We start from the raw sequence: 11,082 nt of genomic DNA, 5'->3' as shown, positions 1-11,082 counted from the left end.
GGTTCGGGATTCGGCCTTTTTCAGCAGGATTCGGATTTAGCTGAATCCTTGTGCCTGACCAAGCCGAATCTGAATCCTAATTTCCATATGTAATTTAGGGGATAGGAAGGGAAATCACATGATGTTTCGTCACAAAACTAGGAAGTAAAAAACGTTTTTTCCACGATTTCCTTTATCTCTCCTAATTTGCATGTGCAAATTAGGATTCGGTTTGGTATTTGCCCATATTGTTCACAAAGGATTCGGGTATTCGTCCAAATACCGAATTCCCTAATAAATATTAAGCAGTCACATTGTATATATTAGTTATAGATTGATGTTTTGTGAAGCAAAGTACATCCCGCTCTGTGTTTAGGTCCTAGAGCTCCAGCATCCAGTTGGATTTGGAAATGTGGCCTATTAACTTTTGGCCTGGTCTTGTCTATTCCTGATCACTGTCTGTCCTGAGATGATTCTACCTGCCCCGTCAGTATCCACTCTATTGCTTGTTAATTCTCAGTAGAGATGGGCAAATTTATTCAGCAGGTGCAAATCCGCAAATTGAAAATCCGCCATCTTAAAAAAAATTAAACAGACACCCATTAACTTTTGCGCGCCAAATGTCACTGGCATCTGAATTGTCGCTGGCGTCAATTTAGACACTTGTGATTTGATGGCGATGTCAAAATTCGCGTTTCGCAAATTTTGCGCCCATATCATGGGAAATTCACAAATTTTATGGCGAATCGAAACAGGACAAATTCGCCCATCATAAGTCCTTAGTCCTCAACTTATTTTTTGGTGGCCCTGACATTGGGTTCCACAGGGAGTGTAGTGTTTGCACTTAGTTATACACCTATTTACTGTATAAGTGAACACGTTAGTTCTACATATGAGTGTTGCTCAAGTGGAAATATAGTTATATAAGGTTCCATTTAAAGGGGTGGTTCACCTATATATTAACTTTTAGTGTGTTATTGAAAGTCTAAGCAACTTTTCAATTGGCCTTCATTTTTTCTTCTTTATAGTTTTTGAATTATTTGCTTTCTTCTTCTGACTTTTTTTCCAGCATTCAAATGGGGGTCAGTGACCCCATCTAAAAAACAAATAATCTGTAAAGCTACAAATTTATTGTTATTGGTACTTTTTATTTCTCGTCTTTCTATTCAGGCCTCTCCTATTCATATCACAGTCTCTTCAAATCAGTGCATGGTTGCTAGGGTCATTTCTACCATAGCATCTGGAAGGCTGGAATTGCAATCTAAAGAGCTGCTGAATAAAAAGCTAAATAACTGCAAAACCACAAATAATAAAAACCGGTGGCAAATTGTCTCCGAATTCTCTACATCATACTAAAATGTAATTTAAAAGCCAACAGCCCCTTTAAACATACAGGAAAGTAAGCTTGATGCCTCATAAAAAGGTTTATTGATGATATATTTTCCCCTGAGCTAAGAATCAGCTTTTATCTGACAATAATAAATGTAATTACCTTTATTTGTACTTCTGAGCACATTCATTTCTTCCATTGTGATCAGTTGCAGGCCACATGTTTTATACAGACTCTCATCCCAATTACCTTTCATCTCTTCCATACACAGGGAGCCTTCCAGGTCCCTTACTATCACAAATATATTAGAGGGATCTAAACAGGAATATTTTATGTTAGAACAGGATATGTTAGACTCCCACCCATGTCTCATCTCCATAGGTTGTTTTTTTTTTACCCAGTACAGGTATAGGATCTGCTTTGCAGAAACCTGTTATCCAGAAAGCTCCGAATAACAGAAAGGCGACTCCTATAGATTTATCCGAAAAAATCCAAATGGTTTTTTTCTGTGTAATAATAAAGCAATAGCTTGTACTTGATCCCAACTAAGATATCATTAATCCTTATTGGAAGCAAAACCAGCCTATTGGGTTTATTTCATGTTTCATGATTTTCTAGTAGACTTAAGGTATGAAGATCCAAATTAAGGAAAGATATCTGAAAATGCAGAGGTCCCAAGCATTGTGGATAACAGGTCCTATACCTGCATTAGGAACATGTGTGCATAGCAGAGATATTCTGGTTCTTACCGTGGCTTCCCATACAGAATTCCAGATAAGGAGGCCCATCTTCTATGAATTTTCCTGATTGCACAGAGTGATATAATATGATATAAGTGGCTTTACTTGCTGCACATTTCCATTCATCCTCAGTGGTGTTACAAAGAGGAATGTACGTCACTTCCCTGACCCCCATTGACCAGTGTTCCTTTACTTTTGCTTCCACAAACCATAGATCAGGGGGTGTATCCCAGTATATTACAGTCACATGTTCTCCTGGGGTCTGATCCCACGAAGCATCACTGCAAGCAGATAGAAACAAACAGAGAAAACTGTCTCACAACTTCTAGTAATCTAGAGACCCCCTTGTATTGGAGCAGTAACGTGTGCAAAGTTTAATCTTTGCCAAAATTCATCATGATTTTTTCCTCAGATGCTTCCCAACTGTCCTGTTTTCTGCGGGACAGTCCCGATTTTGACAGCTCATCCCGCAGCCCCTGCTTTCTCCTTTGGTCTCCTGCACTACTGCCAGAAAAAGATACAACGTTTGTGGAACTTGAAGGTGTTGTTCACCTTTAACTTAACTCTTAGTATGATGCAGAGAGGGATATTCTGAGACAAGTTGCAATTGGTTTTTATTTTTTATTACTTGTGTTTTTTTAAGATATTTAGCTTTTTATTCAGCAACTCTCCAGTTTGCAATTTCAGCAATCTGGTTGGTAGAGTCCAAATTACTAGGGATGCACCAAATCCACTATTTTGGGTTCGTCTGAACCCCCGAATCCTTTGTGAAAGATTCGGACGAATACCGAACCGAATCCTGCAGAAAAAGGCTCAATCCCAAACCGAATCCTGGATTCGGTGCATCCCTACAAATTACCCAAGCAACCATGCATTGATATAAATAAGAGACTGGAGTATACATAGGAGAGGCCTGAATAGGCAGACGAGCAGTAGAAAGGAGCAACAGCAATAAATGTGTAGCCTTATAGAGCATTTGTTTTTTAGTGACCCCCATTTGAAATCTGGAAAGATTTAAAGGAAGAAGGAAAATAATTAAAAACTATATAAAGAAAGAAAATAATGAAGACCAATCAAAAAGTTGCTTAGAATTGGCCATTCTATAACATAGTAAAAGTTAACCACCCCTTTAATTAAAAGAAGAGGCTTTTTCCGCAGAGAGCCCAAAACAGTCAGCAGCTGCACTCAGATACTTTTGTAACAATTTAAGATAAGCAAAGATACAATTGTCCCTTGGGAGAACTGAGACTTTCATTAGCAAAACTGTTATACCATAAAACATTGCACTAAAACTCCCAAAAAACGTGTTCAAACTTTCTTAACCTGCCAAATTTAGCAAAATGGAGATGGTAATTAGGGGGTGTGGGCGTAAAATTTTTGTCACGCTGCGAGCACATACCTCACAACATTTTGGAAACAGAAAGAGGAACAATAATATTTGGCATGCAGCCACACCCCCTAATTACTATGCCCATTTTACAAAATTTGGCAGGTTATGAAAGTTTGAACACATTTCTGTAGTTTTTATGTTTTATTACAGTTTTACTAATGAAGCTTTTACTAATTTAAACTGTGAGTCTAACTTCTCCCAAGGGACAAAACTGTTGCAACTGTGCAACTGTATCTGCATGAATCCACTATTTTTGATTCGGCCGAACCCTTCGCGAAAGAATTGACCGAATACAGAACCGAATCCGAATTTGCATATGCAAATTAGGGGTGTGAAGGGGAAAACATTTTTTACTTTTGTGTTTTGTGACAAGTCACACGATATCCCTCCCCGCCCCTAATTTGCATATGCAAATTCAGATTCGGTCAAGCAGAAGGATTTGGCCGAACCGAATCCTGGATTCGGTGCATCCCTAATCTTAAGTATCTATTCAGGGCTCTCTGCCATGAGCTAATTAAGCTAGAAACACTGTATCTTTTTTGGCTGTTCAGTGCAGAGAAATAGGGATTTTCCCGTTCAGTGCAGAGAAATAGGGACTTTCCATTTCTCACACGGGACAGCAGGTAGAGCTGTCAAAAGCGGGCTGTCCCGCTCAAAAAGGGACAGTTTCCGCACTAGGTGTAAATATCTGATGCAACTATTGGCACAGCTTTCAGAGGGGACCCTGGAATTACAGTGTGAAGGGTCAATAGTTGCACTTGTGTGTGATTTGGAGCAGGAGGAGGGACAGATTCAATGGGGCAGAGAGAGAACTATGGGGAAGTGCATGGAGACCAGCGTTGGACTGTGGGTTCCAGGGCTCACTAAAGCTGCTGTTCAGGGCCCAGGTAGGGTTGCCACCTTTGCTGATGGCTAAACCCAAACTCAGGGGTGGGGCAGATAACATTGGGAGTGGGTCAGTGATGTAGGAACAGGCATGATGACATCAGAGGTGGGAACAATGACGTTGGTGGAGTTATGACACCAGGGCAAGGTTATTACATCACTTAGATGCAACTGGCTGGATTTCTATCCAGTATTCTCAATGTTTAAAGTGTTGATGCCCAGTTGAAAACCCTATCTCCAGCTCTATTCTGCTTGATGATTCAGCCCAATCCTTTCATTACAAGTACAAGATCTATTATACAGAAATCAGTTATCCAGAAAGCTCTGAAATACAGCGATGCTCATTTAGAAAAAGAACATTCTTATTTTTGATTGATTTGATTTTTGTTGTATCTGTAATAACAAGAAATGAACTGGACTTGACAGTAACTAAGCCATGTTGAGGTATCTCAGTATTTAAATGCTCTTCGTGTATTGGCCAGATTAATGTTCGGGTTTCATAAAGCTGAAAACTGAACAGACCTTCCAAAAACGAACTGTTTGGGTCAAAACTGAACAGGTGACAACCCTAGGCCCAGCACAACCCTCTAGGCCCCAGCCACTGACATGTTTGTGGTCTGCAGTTGCCTAGCAATCAGCTGGATGCCAGGAAGTGCTGCAGGAAGTTGCAATGCAGTCTGGGAGTCAGCAGAAGGAAGTGGGAGGGGAAAGTGTGACAGAGCAAGCCAGGAGGCTGTGTGTATAGTGACACTGCTCATTAGAATTATTTGCATCCAAACACACTCCTTGTACTTCCCTATACTTGTACTAAGCACCATTGTGTCTGTCCTGCCTCTTCCGCTGAATCCTGCCCAAGTGCATCAATTAACACTGGGGAACCCAGGAGACACCCCACAACTTGACACTCATTTCCACAGTGGCTCCCCTCAATAAGGACTTGCAGTCAAACAACACTTAATTTGGTTTTAATGCTGTGTGCTGGAACGGACTCCATCCCCACTAGCTGCTAGTTGCGTCCATCTTGCTGCCACACACATGCGGCAATTGCATTGATTCTGGAGCAGCTGTGGCAGACTTGACTCTTTCAGCGCCAGCATTTATGCTGAAATAATTGTGAGGGAAACACTGCACTGTGGGTAAAAATCTAAAAAGAATGCACTTTGCACTCTGCACTGCATTCATAGATAACCCCTCGTGTGTTCCCTTTAAAGGAATTTGTTAGCTAGCTGCATAATAGGGTTGCCACCTTTTCTGGAAAAAAATTTGGGATCACTGACCTTCCTATATATTTATCTTTATTCCCTATTAATAACATTGGGATCACTGACCTTCCTATATATTTATCTTTATTCCCTATTAATAACATTGGGATCACTGGCCTTCCTATATATTTATCTTTATTCCCTATTAATAACATTGGGATCACTGACCTTCCTATATATTTATCTTTATTCCCTATTAATAACATTGGGATCACTGACCTTCCTATATATTTATCTTTATTCCCTATTAATAACATTGGGATCACCGACCTTCCTATATATTTATCTTTATTCCCTATTAATAACATTGGGATCACTGACCTTCCTATATATTTATCTTTATTCCCTATTAATAACATTGGGATCAGCCATCATTTTTACTGGCCAGGCCGGTAAAATACCGGTGGCAGCCCTAATTGCCAATGATCTGCACATGATCATAAGAATTGAACTTACCCTTTAAAACATCCAGATACCAGTTTGGGTTGTGCCTGCCTCACAGGACACGATCTCTCCATTGTGCTGTTCCTACAAACACTCTGTGTACAATAGAAATCATCTGAAGCCTCTGCTTCCATATTACTGACTGGATCCAGGAAGCAGCGTCCCAGCTGCCAGCTACAGCCTCCCTGCCAGCTCACAAGCTCCGCCCTCTCTGACTTCCTTATTGGATCACTTATTCACTGGTACTTTTACTTACACACAGTGCCTGGCTCCATTCATTCCCCTCCTAGCTGTAATATTATAGAAGTTAGCTGATAGCAAATGAAAGCAAACTGATTGTGTGCAAAGTCTGTACAATACAATCTGTTGGCCTGAATAGCAGTGACTTAGTTATAATAGATGTAAGAATGAAATGCAGCCACTCCTGAGTCCTTGGGCTGATTATGTGCAAACACAGTCTATATAGTACAAAGGGCTTGGTGACTAGGGGCATTATATAATGAATAAAGTACCCCCCATTGTAAAATATAAGGATATTAGAAGTTACCAACAAGTTCTATGACCATATAAAAGCATAAAGTCATAGAACTCCAAGGTGATTAATAATATCCTGATATTTTACTTTATTTATTATAATACACAGGTTTCAGTGAGTCATGTGACATCACTTATTAGGTGGGGAATGGCATGTTTGTTTACTTGTGACTCTCTGTATAAACTGCAAAAACCTCTGGTCATAAAAAGTGTCTCAGGGAGCAAAATATTTCCCAGCATGCCGTGTAGGCCAGTCTGCATGTATGACACGGATGTGCCACAAACACAGGGCTGATCTGTCAGTCGTCTGCAATCTTCTTCCCATCCTGGTCTGATTTACAAACAAACTGCGGTATGCAGCAAGCTTCTTGTGTATTAGTGACTTATAGTTCAGTACTGCCGCTGCACTGGCGCCCACCCCATAGGAAAATAAACTGAATTCAACTGCTTAAAGGAGTGAATCGGTTCTGAAGAACTGGCACTTTTGTCTTGATGAATGTGGCAGTTTGATAAAACATAAGTAAGACTGTCAGGAAAATTGTCAGGTAGGTGTAAATAGCAGAGATCAACAGCTGGAATGTTATTAAACTGAATACCTGCCCCCTGTTCTTTGGCACAGAGCCCATCATGAGCCACTGCTTAGAGACAGGGCCACCAATGGGGCGAGGGTACAGGGGCCCCAGTGTCGGATACAGCTCCTCCATATGGAACTGGCCAGACACCACCACCTCTGAAGCACATGAGGGGGGGAGGGGTGCCCACAAGTTCCAGCCGGAGGACCGGGGCCAACTAGGTTTTTTTCCAGTGTCCCACTGTCTCAGTCCAACCCTGAGGGCCCCTGTAGCAGGGGGGCCCCATGAGGCATAAAGGTGTGATTTCCAAGTCTTAAAAGAGCTGGACTTGCAGGGGAGCAGATGGGGTTTGGTTAGATTATGGGCAGGGTTTTAACATAATGGCATACATCCCAATATTTGGAAAACAGAAAGAGGGACAAAAAGAGTTACCACGCCCATTTTATGGCCACACCCCCTAAATACCACATCCATTTTACAAAATTTGTAAAAAAAAAAAAAGTTTGAACACATGTCTGGGGGTTTAAGGGTCAAGTTTTATGTGTTATTACAGTTTTGCTAATGAAGGTGAATTGCCGGTTAAGCTGCAAGTCAGATTTCATGCTTATCTTACAATTGTTACGTTTGTTTCTTTGCTTATCTCAAATTGTTACAAATGTATCTAAGTGCACCTGTCACGTAATTCTGGACTCTCTGCCAAAAGCCCCTTATCTGATTGAGCTTTAATAACGTTTTATCTTTTTCAGGCTGTTCAGAGCAGGAGAAACTCGGGACTACGGTTTGCGCTGTCAAAATCAGGACTGTCCCGCGAAAAACAGTACAATTGGGAGGTATGTAATGGGACGTAACTGGGTGGATTAGGGACCAGGAGTGTGCAAGGACATTTCTTAAAAGCTGGGGTCCCATTCAGGGGCCTAGAGTAGCAATTGGTTCATAAGTGAAGCCCCCTGCTAACTTAGTAGTATGGGGCCCGGTGGTTCCTGATGGTGGCCCTGCATGGGCAGTCCAGACAAGTGCAAGAGATTTATGCCGATAGGTTGCTGTCCCTTATTCTCTCCTACCCACTGTCCAATACAACTGACACTTGTTTCTAAAACCATTTTTGGAGCACAAAATAAATGTCTGTGCAGCTCTAACCTCAAGCACAGGATGTGGGGTATGTGTCACAAACAGTAAAGGCACAGTAAACACACATGTTGCTACTTTAATGAAAACATAAGAAAAACATGTAGCATATAGGGCCTAATAGGGCCACATAACTGTCAGCTCACTGTAACATCAGGGTTAAATTCTTAAAGCAATATTGCTCAATAAATGTGTAATTGCTCCTGTTCCAGAGGAAGCCACCCTCTGCATGTGAGTTGGCACTGAGAGGGTTAAAGCAGACGCTGCTGAACCGAGTCAGAATGAAACAGAAAGGAGCAGATTCGGTAATGTAGCTCAGCCGCACGCACATCTCATGTTGCTTATATTAGAAATAACAATGTGTCTGGCAGCGCAGCAACAAGGGAGGAGAGATTAAACCAAGGAAACATTTCTACAGCAATTTTAAAGGGGAAGTAAAGGCCAAAGTTTACTTTTTTCTTAAATCAGTGTCCAAGCGAAAGGTACAGATGGTGTTATGCTTTAATTCATTTTTCTCTTTTTTGTATGTAAGGTCAGTTACACTGTTAGGCTCCAGGTTACAAGAATTAACACCAGGTCCAGATTAATAAACTGCAATATAAATGACACACTGGGGTTCATTTATAAACACTGGGCAAAATTTCTCCTGGGCAGTAACCCATAGCAACCAATCAGATGATTGCTTTCAGTGTTTACCCTGCAGTTGACTGGAAAAAGCTAATCTCTGATTGGTTGCTATGGCTTACTGCCCAGCTGCAACTTTGCCCAGTGTTTATAAACGAACCCCACAGTCTATAAAAAATGGTACTTACAAATTTAAAAAAAGGCTTCACAGCATATGCTGGGTTTCAAAGGCACACCAGAAGATTGCTGACTGTGAACTGCTCCTGGGTATGATGGGAGCAAAGTCCAACAGCGGGAGCTTCTGGGAGGCTACTTGATCTTGGGCTGCTGACCAGTGGTTCCAGGGCAAGAAGTTCTGTCTTAAACTTTCCAAACCTCAGATGGTGCCAGGGGATTTATTTCCAAGTATAAAAGGAATTAGTGCTGATATACTTTTTTTTTACTAGTTATATAGCCTTTTTAATTGGCCTGTGTGGTCAGTAGCCAAGGCTTTAAATGAACTTTATGGAGGAAGAAGGACACCCTGCTGAGATGTAATGCTGTTTGATGATGATCATACCAGACACATATCTGGTTAACTTTTGAAGTATCCAGAGCAAAACTGAGAAAGGATTGTAACCAAACTTCAAGGTGGATGTAGTCTTCATACATTTGAGGCCTGCTTTGTCTAGAGCAGGGGTCCCCCACCTTTGTTACTCGTGAGCCACATTTAAATCTAAAAAAGAGTTGGAGAGCAACACAAGCATGAACAAGTCCATGGAGATGTCAAATAAGGGCTGTGATTGACTATTTGGTAGCCCCTATATGGACTTGCAGCCTACAGGAGACTCTGTTTGGCAGTACATCTGGTTTTTATACAACCAAAACTTGCCTCCAAGCCTGGAATTTAAAAATAAGCACCTGCTTTGAGGCCACTGGGAGCAACATCCAAGGGGTTGGTGAGCAGCATGTTGCTCACGAGCTACTGGTTGGGGACCACTGCTCTAGAGCAACATCTTCAGAGGTGTGTCTGAAATGACAACAACTCAACTCACAACAACTCAACAACAACGGAGGCAGCTTGCATGGCTGTGTACTTTTTCCATAAAATGTGTAATTTCTAAATAAAATATTTTCTGCTTTCATTTAAATGGCTCTTTTCAATATGCTGGCCGGCTTTTCTGAAAGCAGGTGCACCCGGACTTCCACTTGCACTAGTGGGTTCAAATTGTTTTTGGAACTTTTTAGGAGTTCCGAACAACCCCCCTGTTTTATCACATTGGTTAAAAGAATGATGTGCTGGCTTGAATAATGAAATTAAAAAAAAAAAATTTAATTTAAAATTGATGCTAAAGCTCACTCTGATTTTTGCCACTGATTACAGAGTCTGGTACTGGACCTATAATACTGAAGGGATTCTGCCCTTCTGGCTGCTTAGGGTTTAAATGACTAGGTCAGTTAGAAGTTACTCTGCGTGTCATTTGCAATTTTTCCACTTCCTCCTGGAGGAACAAAGAGCTCCCCTCCATCCCAACCCAGCACCCAAAGCTCCCCCGTGCAACTTGTATTGGGTTGTGCCAATGATAAGGGATTGTGTCCAAAATTAGCTCTTATCTTTTTTTAATTTTTTTTTTGCTGAAAATATCTTATATTAAATATTACATCATGTGCCCCTTTAAATAGCTGTGTGAGCTGAGAGGTGGGTTGCTTTGATTAAGTTTGAAATAATGCACTTGCACCCAAAATTCTTTGTGCGCCACATTTTGATGTGTGCATGTTTACAGGTGCTCAGCCAAGTGGGAACATTGTGTTCCCTTTAAAGGGGTTGTTCACCTTTAAATTAACTTTTAGTATGATGTAAAGTGAGTGATATTCTGAGACAAATTGCAATTGGTTTTCATGTTTTATTAGTTTGCAGTTTCAACAATTTGGTTGCTAGGGCCAAAATTACCCTAGCAACCACACATGGATTTAAATAAGAGACCGGACTAGGACTAGGAGAGGCCTGAATAGAAAGATGAGTAATAAAAAGCAGCAATAACAATACATGTTTTAGCATTTGCGTTTTAGATTGGGTCAGTGACCCCCATTTGAGGGGGACAGAGTGAGAAGAAAAAAGCAAATAATTTAAACACTGTAAAAGAAAAATAAATGAGGCTCAGCTGAAAAGTTGCTTAGAATTAGCCATTCAATAACATACTAAAAGTTAATATAAATG

This window comes from Xenopus laevis, chromosome 9_10L, assembly GCF_017654675.1.
Source record: "Xenopus laevis strain J_2021 chromosome 9_10L, Xenopus_laevis_v10.1, whole genome shotgun sequence".
NCBI lineage: Eukaryota > Metazoa > Chordata > Amphibia > Anura > Pipidae > Xenopus > Xenopus laevis.
This window is presented reverse-complemented; position numbering follows the sequence as displayed.